The following is a 22,188-nucleotide window of genomic DNA, read 5'->3' as shown; positions in this document are numbered from 1 at the left end:
CTTTGTCCCTTTTCCCTTAGAGACACAGCAATCTACTAGCTAATCAGAATTAAGGTACTATTTGCTGAAACCACAAGCATACCACTCCCAACCAGGCCAAAAAACAGAGAGGCTGAAAGGAATGGCAGACTTTAGGGACATGGCAGGGAGCTGGGCATCTTACGTGGGAGACTAAAAAACATAGGGAACAAACGAGAAAACAAACAAACAGGTTTTAGGTCTATTTCTCATGGAACAACCCAATTCATATTTATGGAGTATTCTCAAGCCGTAGTACCTAAGAAAAAACAAACAAAACAACACTTGAACAGCAGACATGTATAAAACATAAACATAGATAATTTGAGTAAGTCAATAACAATTAAATAAAAGGATGAAAACCACTGCAATTATTATTGTGACTGGATAGCTTTAACTATCTTGGTAGCATGCAATATAACAACGTAGATTTGTGCTGAGGTGCCTAAACAAAAGACAGAGCATATTTCTTTTTGTCAAAAGGCCTGAGTAATATGATAAACGCTGAAACAGAACAGTGAAGAAACCTCCCACCATTTATTCTTCATACAAATAGATAGTATTTGTATACATGGGCTGTAAAGCACAGATGCATCCTTTCAAAGGCCTGGTTTTCCAAAGAGATTTCTTCCCCGCCCCCCCTAAGGAAAATATCATTGAAAGAAGAAAAAAGTCCAATAAAGTAAGAACCAGTAACTGATGCCCCAAAAAATCTAGAGCAGATACAAATTACTGTTGACTCATGTTGTAAATTGCCTGTCCACTACAAGCTTTTCAGAGTAATGTAACAAGGAAAAAAAAATGGTTTTCAGTCACTGCCATCCATCATTTTGGTAAACAAGTAAAACGTATACTCTGCCATCTGCTAGCTATTAGTCTGTGTAATCATAAAATATCATGTAATGTAATAATAAAAAACACTATTATTACCTACTCTTTCAATTTATAAGCAAATATTTCTATCTGTCATCTGATTTCATGCTAGCATGGGGCTTGAACCTTCTGTGCTGCTTACCATCAATCTAGTCATCAATCTAAGGTAAGTCTGCCTCCTGTTCGGTCCCCCTCCGTTTGGAAAACGCTCTGCGTGGCAGTACTCTATTTGATGCCAGAAGAAATCATATAAAGAGAAGGGTCAGTAAATGATCCAGCTGCCAAAGACCGGAACAGTTCAACAGGGGCTACGAGACAGTCACTGCTCTCAGTCTGACAAACTTAGATGCCACCAAGAAAGAATTCCCAGTTCTAAGATTTTTATTTTTTTTTGCTGCACCATATTTTAGTTAGTTTTGATACTTATCGTTAAACATAGTTGTATGAGAAGGAGCCCTAGAACGGCTACAAGTGTCTCAAATTACACCTTTTAAAGGTACAGTAGAAAAACAGCTTTATTCTAAAATTGTCAGAGGAATAACTTTTTTTAAGAAAAAAACAGATTTACAACCAAAACTATCCATTAGAAAGCAAACATGTTAATGAGCAACTCTGTGCAGGGAAACTGGTAACATTTTTCAGTGGTATGTATTACTAAAGTATTTATAAACACCAGTACTGATCTTATTCCTAGTAATTTCTCAATAAACTGGAAAGTGAAGGTCACATAAAATGGCATTCACTATTTTCACCAACTTACAAAACTTGCCAGTTATTACACCATCAGGCCAAGAACGGTCAAGTTCCTTATTACATATTTTTAATTTATGGCAGGAAAAAAATAGATCAATTTATGACAGGGAAGATTCTGCTTAAGCAGAGTCTCCTTCCCCCCAGCTAAATACCAAAAATAAAGGTAACGGTGTGAGTGATACACAAGTCATAACTTCAGCTGCACGTGACTCCCGCTGGTTCATGCAGGTGATTCTCTCGTGACTAGAGGGCTACGGTCTGCCCCTGCAGTGGCAGAAGGAAGCGGAATGGCATACCACGGAACACCCGAGGCTCGGAAGGCCTGCCAGCTATCCCTGTAATTTGAAAGGGTAACTTTTTAAAGAGGTAACAGATCCGCTGTGTACGGACGGACTTTGAAACTCTGAATGAACAGGTCTGTCAAGCTACAGAGGTACCTTTTCTTTCTTCAGCTCAGCCATTTAGGACCAACTTGGTTATAATCTGTCAGAAACCTCAACTTTCTTTCATGTCTTGCTTAGTAAAATTCTGACCCATTCCAAGTATTATCAGTATACCTTAAAGGCATGGTCCAGAGCCCCAAAGCAATTAATAGTGCAAAAACACAGTCAAAGCCATAGGAGAGAGATCACGCTCTTTATAAAAACACAAGTATGAAGTCCATGCTACTGGAGACAGCAACCACCATGTCACCTCTTAGCTTTTGGGGGTGAACACCTGAATCGCCGCAGCAATCAGGATTTTCTTTGAGGCAACAGCCACTCGGTCTGTGCTGCACACGTGGTGCTGCCAGTCCACTCGGGGAGCCCTTTAAGGAACCGGTCAAACTCCTGAAAGAAGCAGCAAACCCAGCCAGCTTTCTCAAACATATTTATGTCCTAAATCTAATCTAGTGGTCTTCTCCAAGTGTTTGTTGAATAATTCTGCAGTACATATGGGAGACTGTTACAAACGGCACTTAAGAACTACATTAGCCAAACTGCAAGGTGATCATTTAGAAATTACGGAATGAAATGCACATGATGGCAAGTGCAATTTCCCATTTAAAACTAAATATTTACACATAACCAAAAAAATGATCTTTTCTTTTTATGCCTTGCGATGCAATCTTTAATTACATAATCACATATTTGCTACAGAGTCCACGACTGATACCACAGGATGCATGTACAAGGAAACAGAAGTAGAGATTGTATTTGCCAGCATCCACCTCTCATTTTGTTCACTTGCTAAACTTTGTGTGTCTACAGTACTTTACTTCAAAAACTGAATTACATTTATTTATTATATATATTGCATTTATGAAATTTAACAATTAATGCTGTCATAAAAAGATGTACATGAATAATAGAAATGAGACAGTGATAATAAAGTGGTTTTCAGTCTGGAAGAGGTTTCATTTCCTAGGATGCATCCTGTAAGTCTAGCCAACTCGACCATTAATGCCACTATCTTTACATCACTGACAGTGAAAAATTAAAGGAAGTCTCAAAAACCAAAAGGCACTTCCTCTTTTCTGGATAAATTCTATAATTATGCCATAGAGTATATGACACGAACAATGGAATGTGATGCTCCACAGAAACTGAAGACGACTTCAGTATATGATTGTGTAGTATTTTTCATTTGGGCATAGGCACAAGGAAAGAAGTCACTCAGGGGAAAAAAAAACGAAACTAAACCAAAACAAAAAAGCCAAACAAAGACAAGAACCCCCAAACCCCACAGTCTTCTGGATATTTCAGTTTCCCTCTGTGAAATTTTAAAGCATCCTCTTCCTCTAAACAAAACAATGCGCATCCCGCGCCCTTATAATATATGAGGGGGGAATGCCCCAAGACAGAGACATGCAAGACCCATTAGAAAACTGGTGCAAGAATTAAAGACTATTCTATTTTGATTTTAAGTTCCTTTACGTTAAAAACAGAGCTGAAAATTGCATTCAACCAGAGAAGTTTAACTTTCTTACAGTAACCATGTGGTTAACTTGCAGCAAAATCATAAAACTGTTTGCTATCACCACTTCTACACTTTTGCAGGAAAAGATTTCATTTAGTTCTTTACAATATCTCTTTTTTAGTCTATCTAGGTATTTGTTTTCAGAATTCTCTGGCCACTTCAGAATTTCTAACACCAACTCCACAGAATCAGACCCAAAAGTCTAATTCAGTTTGTAGCCTTTAGACTGGTGGCTGTAAAAGAGAACGCAGGAAAACACCTGCTGGACCATTTTCTCTCTCTATTAATAGCCACCTCTGTCAATGATTGACAGAATGAATGGTCAGCATTCTAACTACAAATGTTGACTGAGCTAACAAGGCGGCGATTCCTCAATGGCAGCAGCAGAGAGGAGCACAGCTCCGTCACCTAACGGTACTAACTTGACTTGGAGGACTGAACCTCAGCATAAGATTATTATACCTGCAAAACTAGCCAAAGAGTGTTACATGGAATTTATGCAAGTTTAAGCAAGACAACACCCGGTTCTGCACTGTCAGAATGGTATGGAGAGGTGACATGCGATACAACATAAAAACTGCTTATAGAAAGTGAATCAAGAAGAAAGAAAAGATAGGAAAAAAAAAAGGGCAAAAAAAAAAAAGGAAAAAAACCCCTTGGAAAATTATCCAGAAGAGTGAATTAATATTGACTTAATTTGCACTGTATGGGCATTTTGCTGGGGTACTGGATACTCCGGTGACTGATTTATTGCACTGTTAAACCAGAGCATATTTTGAAGGTGACTGGAAAGATGGAAAGCAGGGTGCAGCGTTCAGAGCCCAGCCACTGCGATGCAGGACTGGACCCCTGGGCAAAAGCCACAGCAGCAAACAGGAGGGCAAGTCACCAATGCCACAGCTGAAAAAGCAGGTGTCAAGGAGGTGGGGTAGAGATGGAGTAAACAAAGCTAAAACTCGACTTTCTCCCTCCCATACGGCCCAGTGATTCTCCAATAAATTTATGACTTTTTATGCACAAGAAAAACAACTTAATTGCCACTTGGCAACATGTATCTGTAATAAATATCAAAGTACTATTTTCTAAGAAAGAAGAGGCAGCATAACCAGAAAGTAAATTATAGCTATTAATTCCCCAGCCGTATTTCTGTTGTTATCCAGTATATATCTTTGCAATTCTATTATGGCTACGAGTTCATGACAGTCAGATATTGTTAGAGCAGCCCACTACTTTTAAATGACAGTTCTCTCACTTGAGATATCAATTAGTGTGTGTGGGGTGGCGGGGGGGGGGGGGAGTTAAACCAAGTAGAGTTCAATTTCTTACTGCTGCAGTCAACATTTTAACTCTCCCAAACAAACAGCCATAGAAGATTTTAACTCTGTAACAAATGACTATGCAGCATTTGAACAACCCATAATAAACGACGATGCAACACAACAACAAAGTATCCTCCCCAGTTTTAGATCAGTAAATAAGGAAGGTGAATGTGAAAAAGAAGAGACTTGGATGCAAGATCAGCACACCTATTCACATTTTCAGGAAACACCGGATTATGAGACCAAAATTGTGCATCAATTGAGGATTTTCTTGCATTTCTAATGCTTTCTTTTAAGATACAAACAATACTGTATTATCAGGGAAAAAAAATATTGGCATTCAGCATTTCAGATTCAATTACGTATTTAGCAGAAGTTTAGGTAATAGCGTACTTACTATCACTAACTAAAGGAAAACTTCCCATACAGGTAGATGTTAAAATCAACTGGTTTTGGTAATACATACTCCACCCATCCCCACCTGTTACTCACATGGCTGGCTAGAGGCCTTCATGTGCCAGATTTATCTGTAACGCTACGTATTCCTAAGGCAAGGACTATTATCTTCATCTCTGAACTATCTGCAGCGCAACAGAGCTCTTTCCCACAACAGTCTATCGGCAAACAAACATGCTAACGAGAAACGCTGAAGCATCAAGGTCAACCACGTCAGCCCAGGTCACTGCGGAGCACAACAGTGGAAGCCCGCATCGGAGCCACTAGGACACCGCCTGCAACAAGTTTGCCAGCAACCTTTGAAATAGATTTTATTAACATTTGTATTATTTCTTGTATAATATTCAGTCTCAAAGAACAGATATACACTTATCTGTGCTTTGATAACAGATGACGAAAAGATAAAAATTAATAAGAGACTCGCAGCTGGATTATTACAAATACCTTGGGCCCTTCAGATGTGGGAAAGGTGTCCCCAGGGACTCTCAAAAGTCCAAATGCCCAACTCCTGCGTAACTTCCCAAGTACAAACAGGGCTATAACCCTTGTCTCCTGACAGACGCTTACTGAAGCTCAGATCGGGGGCTGTGCTCCCATTTTCAAAGGCTGGGTCCATGCTCGGCAATTCACTTCAAGTGTTTTCATTTCAAGTGGCTTTTAACAGGTTTAGAGACTGACGTAAAACTGTAAGCGTACCAGGTGCATAGCTGTTATTCGCTTTGGCCCTTGCAATGATGATCCAGCGACCTACCAAGTTAATCTCAGGTAAACTGAAGTGCTGTAATATTCCACTAAATCAGAACACATTCTAACCTCCAGGTTTATACTATGGAGAAGACCTAAAGATTCTGCTTCTAGTATGAACAGGTATTATGGGATCTTAAAAAAAAAAAAAAAAGTGTTAGAAAAATACACCACAAACTATTTTCTCTCAAAAGCTATCAAATTAGTCATAGTAAAGACAACAGTTTAGTTCTATATGCAGTATGACATTTCTATAAATATATGTTAGAATATTTCTTAAAATATTTTTTATAACAGTTTCTCAGTCAGGTGGTCAAAACATCCAGAACATGGTACATGGATGGGTTTTTCAGGCAGACGTTTGGAATGACCGGCTTAATTCATCGGCTGCGAGTTCCCTTCACTCAGGGAGCAGAACTGCAAAACCTGTACTAAACACACTGCTTTAATGGAACTTCCCAAAATATGTACCTCATGATATATTTTGGAAAAAGATATACAAGACAGACTATATAATCACCTCCTCTCTCCATGTTTTCATCGTAATTCACAAAGTCAGCCCCTTAGACTTTTGAAGACACTTGCTATGAGGTATCAGGTAAACTAACTTCTTGTTCCTGAAAATATCGTTTACAACAGTGACAGCTTTAGTTCTCTGCACTTCATTAACACCACAGTCAAGTCAGTTTCTTCAAACAATAGTAGTGTTCATGCTGTGCAGAAAAAAAAATAATTTCCACAGACATGAAAAGCGATAAAACCTTATGGATATCTTTATCTTCAACCACATATTTGATTTTTATAAGCCCTTGATTTAGCTAGTATTGCGTGAGAAAAAACTACACCTTCCCCCTTTTATTTGCCCTCTAAGAACACACATAGCAGCAATTTCATGTTTTAACTAGGTTATCTACTACTTTCAGATCCTTTATTCTCTTGGGAATATTACCATTCTCAAGCTATGCAACTTGATGCACACACCACAACACTTTTCTAAAGCCAGCTGAAAACAGTGGTATTCTTACAGAGATAGCTGCAAAAAACAGCAATAGGTGCAAGCTCCTCACATCTCAGCATTAGCACAGAATGAGGACTCTCATTACACAGTCAAGAAACAGAAAATAAAATTTATGTGAACAATATTATTAAGGTCACAGAACTAAATTTTTCAGGGGTTAGAGAACACTCCATAGCGGCTCAAAAATATCAAAACAGACACCAGCAAGCACAATCCTAACACTGATATAAAAGCAAAGAAGGTTGATTACCTAGGTATTCTTAAAGGGCATCAGTTAAAAGGTCTAGGTCAGAACAAACAGGCTTGGTACGTTAAAATAATCTGCATCTTACCCAGAAGTAAAAAAAAATAGGCCACCCAAATCTGCATCGGGTTCCAAAATCTGCAAAATACACTGCAAAACTCCTTCCCGCAGCTTTGTGACGAGAACAGTTAAGCACTGGAACTGCCTGCCAAGAGAGGCTGTGAAATCGCCATCCTTGGAGATTTTCTGAGCTTGACTTAACAAGACCCTGAGCCACCTGACTCCACTTTGAAGGTAGCCCTGCTCTGAGCAAACGGCTGGACTAGATGACCTGAAGAATACCCTTACAACTGAAATTATTCCCTGATTCACCTTCCTGTACACTGGAGAACTCCTTAATGAGACATTAAGGAGAGCTTTTGTAACTGCAAAATACACATTCAAGATGTAAATAATGAGTTTCACAAACAAACAAAAAATTGTATTTGAATACTACCCTGAAAAGGTGATTTCTGGTGAAAAAAAAACCACATCAGGTGGAACGTCTTCAACTAAACTAATAGAGACTTACTATTCCGACAGTTGGTAAGAGAGGACTGCAGGTCCCAGGAGCTTAGGGATCTGTTTGAAGAGGCTTTGGCACAGATCCCATCCTTGGCCTCACTGGCAAACATCCTCATTCTTCCCACAAATCAGGCATTGCAGTGGAGGTGATGAAGCCTCCCAGTAAGAGCCTGACCTCACAAAGTCCTTTCATTGTGTGCGCAGCCCTTCACAGGGCTCCAAAACTTGAAGGCATCCTAGATTTACCGGTCATACCTTCAGGAAAATGAGTGAAAACGATGGCACCAAAACACACAGCGATTCCAAAATTCGGTTTTGAACTTCAGCTAATGTTAAACACATGCACACAGAATAATGTAAAGGCTCCCTTGTTTCCCTGTCTGTTTCCTCACCAGTGAGAGCAAACCGTTCAAGCCAAAATTACTCTGCATATCGAAACTTCTCATAAACATAGGTTTTTCTTTCCATCAGGGAATTTCTCTGCTCCCTTGAAACCAGACCGCACGGATTCCTCCTATCCCCGGGGTGTTCCCCAAATGCCTGGGGAAATGCTGCTCCCATTACAGCTCAGTTCTGTTTGGATGACGATCCGGAGATCAGATTCACAAATGTCTTCAAAACCACCTAAGACATGATTAACTGCTGCTGAGTTCAGATGTGAAAAATCAGTTCATCTACCCAGTAGCCATTCCTTTGCCGAGGACGCTCCCTTTAAAACTAAAGTCAAATATTAACATTATTATTAGACCTATGCCAGGCGAAAGTTTCGCACGCAACCACTTGAGGGTTTTGCTTCCCATGGTGTTTTCAAGCCCGATACTTGTACATCTTCCCCAGCCCAGTATCAAACAGAATCAATCCACAGAAGACATCAGATTACCTGACACATCACAGCATCCTTTCAGCCACACACTGATGAGAATCCCAGGCACACCAGTCTAGTGAAGTTAATGAAATTTTGTAACAATTTAGATCAATCCAAGGCAATACTTCTGCCATCCTCCCCTGCTGCCCTGTCCACAGGGTCCCTTCCTTTGCTCTGACATTTTAATGATTGCAAGGTGCACCGTTTCAGAAAATAGTCACAATATCAGAGGAAATAAGATGAGCTTAAGGTTAATATTTGCTTTGAGCAGCTTTCTGAACCAGTCTTGAATGGTTTTATATAAGCACCAGCAACAATACGAAAGAACAGTGCATGCCTGCCTTACTTTTGCTTAAACAGCAACAGCACAGCAACTTCACAAATGTGAGTTATGGCTTATAAAAAACACAAACAGAAGTCAAGTATTTCTTGCCAGTTTTGATAGCCTTAGAAGTACTCAACACACTTTTATTGGCATCCCCTTCCTGAAATACAAAAGTAATTCAATATACTGTGCCTTCCTGATTTTAAGTTTTTCTGTCAGTATTCTTTCACTGCCTAAATGTAATTTTTATTTTATTTTTTTTGGCTGAATTTCAAGGCAGCTGCTTCTTCCAAGTTGAAGTGGAAGGTTTTTAACCCTTTAGTTTACACAGGTAATTGGAGGTCAGGAAAAGATAAAATGTAAATTTATTTTATCTATTACATAGAGCCAGACTGAATGATTACCAATAGTTAAGAGCAGAATTTTTCCTCAAACATCAAATTCTACTAAGGCTTATTTTTAAAATATTTTCAAATAAGCTTTTTAAAATGAAACTTCAAAGGTTAATATCAACCCCATTATTTCACATAGTCTTTACACAACTTAAGAATGTAAGACATTCTGCATTGCACAGGAATTTAATTAGTCTCCAGATCAGAGCATCTAAATTACAGAAGCACCATAAAACTCACTGTGCTACTAACAGCATGCTAGATGATCAAGTCTGTTATGTATCTTAGGAAGAGTTAATTCTCACCTAGTTTATGTTGTACTATACTCTGATTCCCCCTCCCCTGCTCACAACTTACCTTGCACAGAAATTCTTTTTTACAGCAGTGTAACTGTGAAATCCAAATTTGACCGAGTAAATCTGTATGTGGTATTTTAGCACGTTCAAGATATTGAAATCATTCTTTAAAATACTCTGCAGCATCATCGGGTATTTTATCTGGTTTCATCATCTGTACAAAACGGCTTGCAGTGATTTGTTACATGATATTCTGAAGTCCTCTGCAGCTGCAGTCTGCAAGACTAAAATATCTCTCTTTTTTTTTTTTCCCCCTCCATTTACTTAGTAGGATCTCAGGAATTCTTTGAAAACCTTGGTAGAAGATCTACTTACAAGGCCATCAGGTTCCAGCTAAATTAGCTTCTATCGATGAGGGAAACAGTCAGACAACAAAACATCAAAGATGAACGCATGCAACGTTTACTTTATTGTTTCTCTTTAGGCACCTGTAGCTCTTGGAAAACATTAAGGAGACGGGTATCACCTAGAAAGATTAATGTGCTAGGGATGATGTGCAAATTTGCTTAACTTAAAGGAATTCCTGTTAACACTTCCCAACACCAACAATTTCTTCATTAAGTGCAGCCAATGACTTCTATTTATTTTAGCATTTAATGCACGTTCAATGCATGTGTTTAACTGCCTTTATTTAAAAAAAAAAAAAAAAAAAGCCTAACAGAAGCTCCATCTGAAATATCAACACCAGATTCAGTAAAAATCTTAATTAAAGAGTACTTTTTATGTCCTAGTACACGACAAGGGCAGTTGTTTCTTCACCCCATTCACTTCTCCTTTCCATTACTGCCTAGGCAAACAGAAGCATGAAATTCCTTTCAGCATTCATCGGGAAAATGTTGTGTATTGTTATTACCAGGCATCCCTGCATGCTGCTGCATACCACCGCTTAAATGCTACGCACTTTCCTCCTTAATACAAACTGAAAGTGCTTTGCACCATGGAAGAAAACCCTGACATGTCCTAACCCCAGCTTTTTTTAGATTTCAGGGTTTGGTTTTTTTTTCCTCTTCTTTCTGTACTGTCAAGGTTTACAGTCAGTGTGACTTCCAAGCCATAAGGACACTGTGGTCTGCATAGCAGACAAACCTGCTCAGGTCGGCCACTGCACTTTAAAGCAGGACTACTGCCTGAGCTGTACAGCTCTTCCCTGTGCTCGAAGGTAACAGCCCACAGTAGTAACGGAAGCAAACGTACCACAATAAAACTACCACAGTTCACAGCTCAAGATATCAATTCAGAATTTTAGAAATTTTCCAAATACCACTGAATGAAAATCCTTCCTTGATGACAATGCAGTCAGTGAGACCTTATACCACATGCTGTATGTAATATTACACAAGCCAAAAGGGCTAAGATTTTTTTTTTTCCCCAACATTGGAAATAATAACTCTCCATCATCTTAAGTCAATTTAATGCTGATAGTTTTACAGTCTCACAAGAGCAATATGAATTAGTATGAATTTCTTCAAGGTAATATTGATATCAGCTTCTACATGAATTAATCATGCTGTAACCACAGATAAAACTAATTTTGGATGCTTCCATTAATACTACAAACAAGATACAGAGATGAAAATGAGAAGTGAATACTAGTGAATATACACGGTTAGAATACAGTTTACAGAGAAGCCATCTAAGCGCTGGCTATGCAAGTTGCAGATACAGAGCCTTATAAATAAACTGGTAAGGATGGTGGAAAAGTGCTATTTAAAGACAACATAGGGTCCTAGAATATTAGATCATTACACACAGGTAAGAACTAAAAAACAATTTTATAAAGCTTATCAAAAGAATCTGAGGTAAACCACGAAGGACAGAACGCCATTTCAGCTGTTTTTAAGATTTTGTTTAAACTTTTCAGCATTCATAAATTGAAACAAAACACACATTCCCTCTTTATTAGTATGCTACACTTGCATTGTCCTGTGCTTATCCTATAACTAACCTACCTGCACATGGCAATCTATCTAAGTGTGGCTTTTTTTCATTTTCCAGTGGTATGAGTCCTTTGTGGTCACCAAGCAGGCAATTAATTTTATTACTATATTGATAAAGCTCATGTATGAATCTTACAAAAGATGGATAATCCTTTTTTTCCTCAAAGGGAAGTTTCACTGCTAAAATAACCATGACAGGCAAAATAATCATGCCATCAAAAGCCTTAACTGATTCAGCTAGAATTCAAGATCTGTCAGCTAAGCTACTCGCAAAGGTTACTGAAAATGCTTATGATCCTGACAAAAATGGCATTAGACAATGACGAGAGTTTTTCAGGTAACTTTCTCTACAATGAGATTAGCTAAGTGAAGTTAGGAAAAAAAAATAAAGTGAGAAAAATTATTCACCTGTTCCATACATACTGAAATTTGAACTTTATATAGAAGTACACATTTGTATACCAGCATACAAAAATCAGTAAGTCTTTAAAGATGCACATCTGGAGAAGCCTCCACCAATCAGTATAAACAACAGTAATACTTCTTTCAAATGGAGTGCACATTTAAGTCTTGAAACATGACAGTTAAAACCAGCAAAAAATACCATGCACTGGTTCTTTCATGATAGAATTTACCATAATGGCAAATCCTGCCATGCATATTGTTCTTTTGTACTTGGAATAGTATTTCCAAGGAACACTTGAATACAGATTAACATTCCACCCACTGCATCTGAACACTCACTGATTAAGGAAATGCTTGCAATGGTGTTACAAACAAATAAGAAACCCACTCAGCAGTTACCTAAAATGAAACATAAAATATCCCCCCTAATTTACAAGTATAAAAGGACTCAGTTATAAGGGAAAACACCACATACAACTAAGCAGAATGCTAAAAAGCTATTTTATATGTGTTATTAACAGCAATATTCAGCTATTTAGCATTGAAGAATAATAATACTAAACCCTCCCTTGGAGGTGATTACTTTCATTGTTGATAGGTCAGTAACTGAGATTTCAGAAGTTAACCTCTGACTAAAAGACATCAAATCTTTTTAGGTCATGAGGTCCTACATGAGGTCTCTCCGAAGACAAGCATAAAAGTCCTAAAATAACAAGCACACACACAGGTTTCTCTTAATTTGCCCTGTTGGATTCCTATAATAAGAGCTTAACAACTCCATCCCCAGAGCAACTCTGCAGTCATCAACAAGACCATTTACCACATGATTTAGCAAACATATTTCCAAGATTTTCACTTACATGTGCTACACAGAACTGGAATAGAAATTAACGTCAGGCAATTTACGGGCAATATCGTTCTTGCCTTCATAGTTCTTTGCTATCAGATCCAAGAGAAGAAAGAAGCTGAATTTCCAGAGACATACAGAAGTTGCAATGCTACGGGACCCGTCTCCTCCTCTCTCATTTGCTATGTTATGGGCAGTCAATCAAGGACTGTGTCCTTTCTCTATTCCAGCCCAGGATTTGCATTTGAAGAAAAATGATTTTTAAAAAAAACAGTATTCAAAACGTAGCAGCATCCACATAAAACAGTGGTAAAATTCACTCACAACGTAACAATCACAACAAAGTATGCAGCCACCTTTCCCAAAATAAGCCACTTTGTTTTCTTGTGCTCACGTTAAACTCTTTTAACTGGGAATTTGAGAGCCATGAAGACTTTTGAGTAACGGCTCTGCTAGTTGCTAGCTTGCCTTCTGCTGTAACACCACCAGTTAAGCGCTCCCAACGGCATGAAGCAACCACGTAAGGTGGCATGCTAGCTGAAAACAGCTACTCAGAAGATCACAGAGTCTATGTTTAAAACGGTGGATCAGACCTACTTGCCCACTCTCTCACTCACGCTACGCTTTCCACAAACTTGTAAGAGGGGAAGAACCAGCATGCAAACTGAGAGGCAAGAGCGGGAAGCCAAGGGAGGGGGATCCTAGGCCTCCCAGGAACAGCAGTCCCGACCCCCCTCGGCATTGGCCTGACACATCCACTGCTCACCCTGCTCCACATCTGATGTTCTCACCAGGAAAGACAGCGTTGTCTCCAACAGAACTGATGCAAGACTAAGGCAGAAATGACACCAAATGAAGCAAGTAACCCTGATCCCCAGCGTCCGAAACATTTTGCAATGACCTTACCAGTATCTGATTACTATTTTGATAGCCCCTCTCCTCCACACTTAACAATACCCATTAAGCCTATCCACATAGCTCTTGGGTGATCATACTATTTCTTGAAGGACTATGCCCAACAGAGGACACACAACTCGAGCTCAAGTCTTAGAGATACTGATTAGCTCACAGATCTTACAGCATGAACTTCAGCTCAGCCTCGGAGCTGCCTGCACATTTTTTCAACGCCCGCCTCCAAGTCGTAAGGCAATGGGACCTACTCTAACCTTACGTATTTTTCTCTACTGAAACTATAGTAGTGGTCAGTATCTGCTCACCACCCTCTAGTCATTTAGTTTATTCCTCCTGCCCATCAGCAGCAATTTAAACACATCCATACAGAGTGGTCCGCTACTCCAAATAAACAGTATTTTCTGAACAGCAAAATCTTCTCTTTTACCCGACTGAATATAAATTCATTTTGTTAAGACTGTTTAATAGTAACCTTAAACTAAAGCACTGATGGCAAAGCTCAAAAAAAGCTTACAGTCTCTTCTTCTGCCATCTCATGAGAACAAACATGAAAAAAAAAAAAATTCAGGTTGCTTTGGAGATCGCCACACAAAACCTAACTGGATACAGCCTTCTGCACAGGTAATGAACTGCTGAGCGTTAATTTGTAAGCAGAGCTCTCCAAGCAGTACCGAATCCACCTGGAGTAGTTTTTGCTGCTATTTCACATGAGGCGTCATCAAAAGTCTTGAAAAATCCACACTGACCAAAAGGATCCAACATGGAAGGAAGTCAGGTTAGACTGGTGTCATCGCCCTCCCTTCGCCCCCCCCCCAAAAAAAAACCCCAACAAACCACCAAAACAACCCACCCAAACCTTCCATCCTGATTTGTACTTTAGGCATACTCTTTCCATCACCTTGACATGTGTGTTTCTATAAACAGAATAAACTGACTTGTCTATGTTAATTTTTTAGTCTTTTGGTAATTCATCTTCCAGAAGTTCTCAAAGACGGCTCATTGCAGCTCTGAAATATCCATGACTAGGAGAGGAAAAAACAGCCACCAAACACCAAAGAACTCAAACATGGTTTCTATTTTCTCCTCTGAAACAAACAAAAACAAACAAAACAGAAAAAAAAAAAAAAAGGAAGGGAGTGGGAGGTAGGAAGTTACAGCTTAACATCAATTACCTTCAGTTTCCAGAGAAATACAGAAGTAAATAGTGCAGGATGGATAAATGACTAAGCCATCTGCTTGTTCTCAGCAGCTCTTTAGAAACACAGCACCTCAGTGAAGTGTTTGCCAAGTACTCAAGTAAAGAGGGCAGTAAATAACCTGAGGGAGCAAGGCCACGAAGTAAGGCTTTGACATCCACTCCTCTGTAGGAGTCACCTACATCCATCTGCTTTCTAATCCCAAACCAGAGGATCTCTGCAGAGAACAAACGCCATGTGTGTTCTGGATCTCCATCTTCCTCTTTGATACTCCTACACCTGCTGGTACGCAGAACTATTAAAACAGAGAATTTATTTGTCCAGAAGTGTTCCTACCACCTCAGTAAAACACCATCAGCCAGCATGGAGAAACTTTGAAACAGACCAAAGGCATGAATCTCCTTAAAATGCAACTAATCAGATTACAAACAGACTTCACAACAGATTAATTACAGACCAGAGAAGCATAAACTTTTTTTTTTTTTCACAATGGTATTTTTCATCTGCTTCTGTGATATACATTACCATCTACTACACACACCATCCAGAGATGTCACTGCAAAAATTTATTATTCCAGGCACAAATTCCACTCAACTGGCCACCACCTTTATGATTGATAAGGAATCTAACAATATTTAACTTACCCACCAGTTTCTCGCAAGTAGCGGTTGCCTAAGGAGCAACTGAAATCACTGTTGTAACTTTAAGCACTTCACAGCTGTGCACATTGGTGAGTATTTCTTACCAGCTTCTGCTTCCCCTCTGCCAAGGTACTACACCAAGAAATCCTAACGCTTCAGAAGTTCTGAAACACTGCTGAATCAGTGGCATCATAGTGCAACAGACATGCACACACCCACGCACAAAATAAAATAAAAAAAAAATTAAACTTCAGATTTTTCCCAAGGTTATACTTAAAAAAAACAACCAACCCTAAAAATTCACCCAGAGGCATACCAAATTTAAAAAAAAAAAAAGGAAGAAAAAAAAAGTTAAAAGCAGGCAAGAGCTAAGAAAAAATGTCAGCACAAATAAGCATAGCCAGCAGAAATACGTCAGAACAAGCTTGATTTCTTTCGTTAAGTGGCCATAGACGTCAGAGCCTCCACATCTCTTGCTCAGAGCTCCTTCTCTTTTCAAACCAGTTCTCAGATTCCAGCAAAACAGAACTCTTCTGTGTTTTGTGTTTGTATAAAATATATGAATGCTGTACTTAAAGGCAAACATGCACATGACTTTTGTAGTTTACATCAACTTATGGTCATCAAAACTTGAAATAACCTGGATCATTAAGAACTACAGTTTCTGAGTACCGCTTATTTGTTCTTTGTCAAGGATTAGTAGTGGACGCTCCCATTAATTTTGTCTAAATAAACTATACAGAAGAATACTATTAAAAAGTCTAGCTCAGAAACAAAGACAGAATTTCTAGACTTGAAGAAGATGTTGCATCTTATTTTTGCATCCTATTTTTTGATCAAAAAGTTCTAATACAAAAATTGCCTTTCAATTCAAGTTATTCTCTTCTGAAAAGTAGTAAAATGTAAAGTGTCTTTGTCAGACAGTTTAGTCATTGATGATTTAGCAACTCATTTATAACACGTACAATGCCTAAAAGCAACATACAAAGAAAAAAATAAATCCATCCAAATAATCCAATGACATAATACTAACTCGCTATTAAAAAAATCCACCAAATGAGTTGCAACCTCAAAGCCGTTCAGTTTAGCTGCAGTTAACAGTACAGGAATATAGTTGCCTTGTACTATGCTCACCAAAGCTTCTAAAACTACGCTTGAAATTATCTTTTTAACCAAAGTTTTCAAGGCAAAACTTCTTAGAATGAAGCAAGCACCAGAAGTTTTCTTCAGCTACTCCTGTTTTCTAGAACAGTGGTACAGATAGCGTGCAGCGATGGAATATGAGGATGAAATGGGCAACTATGGTGAAATCTGCGCAGGGACATGAGGCAAATGGGCAGAATGACTATCAAAGCACAACTTCTATGCAACTGCCCAGGAGCAGAGACAGATCCCAGGAAAAAACCCTGCCACAACGAGAAAACATCAGCTGCTCAGCACCTATCATTTTTTTCCTACCTTCCACTATTGCAACTTAGTCTAGAAGATAAAGATTTGGGGCTTGTTTCATTACACTAGCAGATTATGATACCCTGAATGAAAAAAAAAAAACAAACAACCACTCTTTTTTAACCTCTGAGAGTACCCAACTTGAGTTCTTCCCCACTATAATTTCAAATACACTGAAATGTTTCTGTCAGTATAGACGTTGGCCACAAACAAAAGCCCGATGCCCTCAGAAGGCAATGTCCTTCTTTGTGAACCTAACACAGCGAGCACAGCATGCAACGTTCAATACGTGACACAGCTGCATGGAACAGCCTCTGTAAAATAAATGTCATTGCTAGGTGTTAGTGAGGACAATTATTATCCACCTATTTGCACATCTCATCTTTTACCTTCTGCGGTAACTGAGGGAGATTAAGGAATTTGGGGTTCAAGAACTGGAACAAAGAAGCATTAGTTCTTAAAGGAAAAAAAAAATGTTTCTCAGAGCATGTCAATTCTGGAAAAGCTAAATGCTGAGAGGTCAGCTTTAGGTCAATATACACCTCCTTCTCTACATTGCAACACAGCAGAAACAAAGCTCCTGGGCTGCTCTTCAACAAGAGACTGCTAGGACTGTCAGAGAGACCTCTGCAGACCTCCTGAAGAAATCCATCTAAATCAAACACTCCTGGATGCAAATGGGACATTAAGTCAGATGACTTATGGAAAAGCACTAAATTCATCATGGAAAGATAGCAGCAGCTTAATTGAGGCTGTTATCAGCTTCCACTATAAATACTTGCTCTCAGCTCTCCAGTTCTCACCTCAGACACCTGACTTGATTTAGCAACTAACACATTAATGACAGTTTGACACTTGTAGGGAAGGTATGCACAAATACACATTTGTACAGGTTCCAATTTTCGCATTGCCAGGTTCCAATTTCCATCTCTTTTACTGTGAATTACTTGTTTCTTCAAGTAGATTTGCACTAAAAAAATATTTTTAATTAAAGCAGACTGCTTTTGATAGTTTGAGTAATTGGTGCTTCTAATGACCTAAAAAGGAACATTTAGTTCATGAAGGCAATTGCCAATAGCTGCACAAGTTCGTTTTATTAATTTAACTCCAAAGATTTCAATAAAAAGAACCAAGCATTGCATTCATAAATATCTTGCCTTTTATGAAGTTACTAGTGGTCAAGAAGATTACTACTATGATCTTTCTGTATGGATAGTTACTGAAGATCTTCCTTCGTTCTGCAGATAGCACAAAGGTTTGTGTGAACAATATCCTAGCCTAAACATTGGCAATGGATGGATGGATGGCTGTTAACCTGCTTCCTTTAGTCGAGGTTGATTTTATCCTCCTTGAAGTCTGCCTTTTTTCCCCACCTTTTCTGCTCCATCTTCCTCACCAAGAAATCCAGATGTTTTCAAAGACAGATTACAGCTTAATATGAATTTACAGAGTTCTTGAAAGTGTTCAAAATATCTGACTACAAAAGAGGTAGCTTGAAAATTATGGATATTATTGATATTACTATTACTACTACTATTATGTATTATTACTATTTATATTATTGATATCATCATTATTGATAATATTATTATTAATACTATTACACATTTTTGCATCCACTTTGTGAAACACATTAATTCAGCCCCTGAAGAACTGGTAGGCTGCACAAGACAACAAAAAAGTAAAGTACTAAAAAACATTAATAAATTATCATTATCTTGGAAATCAGACATGATGCCCCAAGGTGACACTGAAAGTAAAAAGTCAATGGGGGGATGTGGCCTGTTCTATCATAGTCCTGTTGTCAGCAGATTCTATGACCAAAGATAGGAAGGTGATGTATTGTTGCAAACAGGGAAGCGGCGGCTGACAAATACCTTCTATGTTTCTTACAAAAAGCAAGCCCCAATCCTTCAGGTTGATCTATGGAGCCAGCAAAGCTTTAAGCAAGTATACAGGTTCCTCTTGCACTGAAAAATTAACATGCACGAGGTCACATTGTAGTCATGCTCTTGCAACGTGTTTGCAGACATACTTGTAACAATTTTAAAGCTTCCAAAAGAATATGGGTGTTCATCTGCAAACATGACTAGGTTTATCAACTGCCATCGCTGTTTTTACAATGTAGCAGTTAAACACAGACAAAACAAGCGTGGCAGACTCTATGGGGGGAAAAAAGGAATAGAGAGGTTGTTTCGTTTTTTTTTTTACTTTTTAAGGAAAAGTACTTTTTAAGAAGCAGCTAGAGCTGCCAAGTGAAGATTGAATACTTGCTCATCACATCATTTACAGATCCCTAAAGGAAACTATATGCCACTGTCCAACAACGCTAAGCAGTTGAGAATAACATCTATATTTAGGTTACCACTTTCAACTATAAAATATGGTGGCTTTTTTTTTCCTGAAATGTTCTAACACATTAATTTTTTGGAGCAGATTATTACTACTCAATTGGGAGAAAGTAGTAATGTGCCTTTGCAAAGTGAAATCATCACCATATTTGTCAAAGTTAGAAACTTCCCAAAATATTCCTCTTCTGTCATCTGCCACACCAGAAAAATTAGTGACCCAACGAGGATACCAGCTTAAATGTGGTCTGGCCAACAGCAGGACTCATACTGATTTCAAGGGCAACAGTGGTGTACAGGAACTCGAGAGACAAGCACCCCCTGAAAGGCAACAACAAGATAGCTATCCTTGCTATTCTTGGTAACTTTCACAACATCTAGCTCATGATACCTATAAAACACCTTTATGTAGAAAGCCTCACAGAACAGCCTACAGCTCAGACCCAGAAGATCCTATACCATGGAATAACTGCCTGGCTCTGTTAGTGCCCAATATATCCAGCCCTGCATTGAAGACACCCTTTAAAGCTTCACTCTGATGCCTCGTTGTAATTACAGCCGTACAAAGCGGTACCTGTTAATACCCCCTGCTCCCTCTCCCACCCCGTGCCAGAAACAAAGCAAAAACCTAGGGCTTCACGTATGCACAACTACACAATGAGACAAATGCTCCAGGTTGTAGCCACACGCACAGAAGTGACAAAAGCCACAGATTCCTCGGCAGTCCTGCCGCCCCGAGCCCAACTGCTATCAGGCATCTGCATTTCCCCACGCAGCTTGGCAAAACTACACGTGAGGTTTTATGCCGAGTTGCTCTTCGCAGCCAAAACCAGGATGGATTCAAACCACTCTGCTCTGTCCCAATCTCACCCTGTTTTGAAGGTTGGTGTAGAGATCTTACAAACCGGTACCTGGAAGTTACAAAATTACACATCTCTGCCTGAAGTAACTTTTTTCTGCTTTATTTTAAGTTTTATGTAAGTAATTGGTGAAAACTGACAACATATTATTGAAGTATTTAAGCACTTTTACAAGAACATGTAAATAAAAGCCATCCTGAAAAGCCCGAATGACCTGGAAAAAAAAAAAAAATCTCTGCAATGCTTAAAAAAAAATAATTAAAAAATCTCTCCGAAGTCTATCGCTTTTCCACATAAACAAGGGAAAACGAAGGAATTTAGAATAAATATTCTACGGAACATTTCACTGAAGGCCAAACCCATATATTTTCTTAATTTTTGTATCCTGGCATCTTTCTTCATTCTCGGCAAATACAGCAGGTCTCAGCAAGATATCTAAACCAGGTTAAGAGACACTCTGAAGTTTTGAGAACAAAACCAGACTGAAAACATGTTCCATTTTGTATTAGCACTGTTCACGTCCATCATTGTCTTATACAATTCATAACCAACAACAGAACTCCAGAATTTTTAAAGAACAGAAAAATTTGATAATGCATTTCAAAAGAATTATTTTTTAAAATAAAAATATGAATTGATTTTCAGTCTATTTAATGAATCCCATTGGTTATTCATACAATCTTTATCATTCAGTTTTGCTACCAATCAAAAATCTGCTTGAGAACAACAAGGACAAAAAACAAGCCAGATTAGAAGTACAGTTTTATTTTCTTACACTAACAACTATCATAAATTATTTACTGAACTTCAAAGCTTTGAAACTGATGATGAATATGGTGGGAAAAAATAAGATGTGTTTGTTTACTATCAATTATTCATTACATATGTTTTACAGTATAAGATATGCAGAAATAATAAAAATTTATTATGTTCGTTACATTAAAATTTATTGTTCTTTCTATCCATTCAGAGATTACGAAAGCACTATTTGGTAACTTTTCAATAATAAGAGATGCAAAGAAGCTGACATCGTGGGGAAAAAAGATTACATCCATACTTTGCTGTAAGAAACTTAAATCCGTATGTGCAAAACATTACTCAAGACTAGTCAAAGTGAAGCCTTGAATCAAAATAAACCACTTACATAAGCCAGCACCAGTAATAAAACATTTAGAGCCTAGAATATGAACGACAGCTGAACAAAATTCAGATCCAAACCGGTCAGATCAAAGAATTAATATGTCAGTTCTAAGCAAAGCACGGTATCAAACCAGTCGAGCAGTTACAGATCCAAATTTTCTTCTGATTAAAAGGAAGTCTGGGATGCACAACTGTATGCCAGATAGCTATTGTTTTTAATGTGCCTGAGGTCAAACATGGTAAACTTCACACTTCTAACCAGTGCTGTTTGTAATAGATTGGATGAAACACGTTTACAAAAGAATCAATAGATGTAAAGACTGGAAAGAATTAGAGAGGCTTGCAGGCTTGTACCTATTGTCTGGGGGAATTAGACGTCAGTTTGAGTATTATAACTCCAACAAAGGTTTCCTAGCTTTAATTTACTAGAACACATAATGGGTGATAGAGAAGCTGGGAAACACTAGTCAGGCGGAATACATTACTTAACAAAAGTCTAATGAATGTTACAAACATTATTATAGTCCTGGCATACTCTCTCTGCTCATTCATTTTTACTTTGCAAT

This window comes from Falco cherrug, chromosome 1, assembly GCF_023634085.1.
Source record: "Falco cherrug isolate bFalChe1 chromosome 1, bFalChe1.pri, whole genome shotgun sequence".
NCBI classification, from domain to species: Eukaryota; Metazoa; Chordata; class Aves; order Falconiformes; family Falconidae; genus Falco; species Falco cherrug.
Note: the sequence above shows the minus strand (reverse complement) of the source record.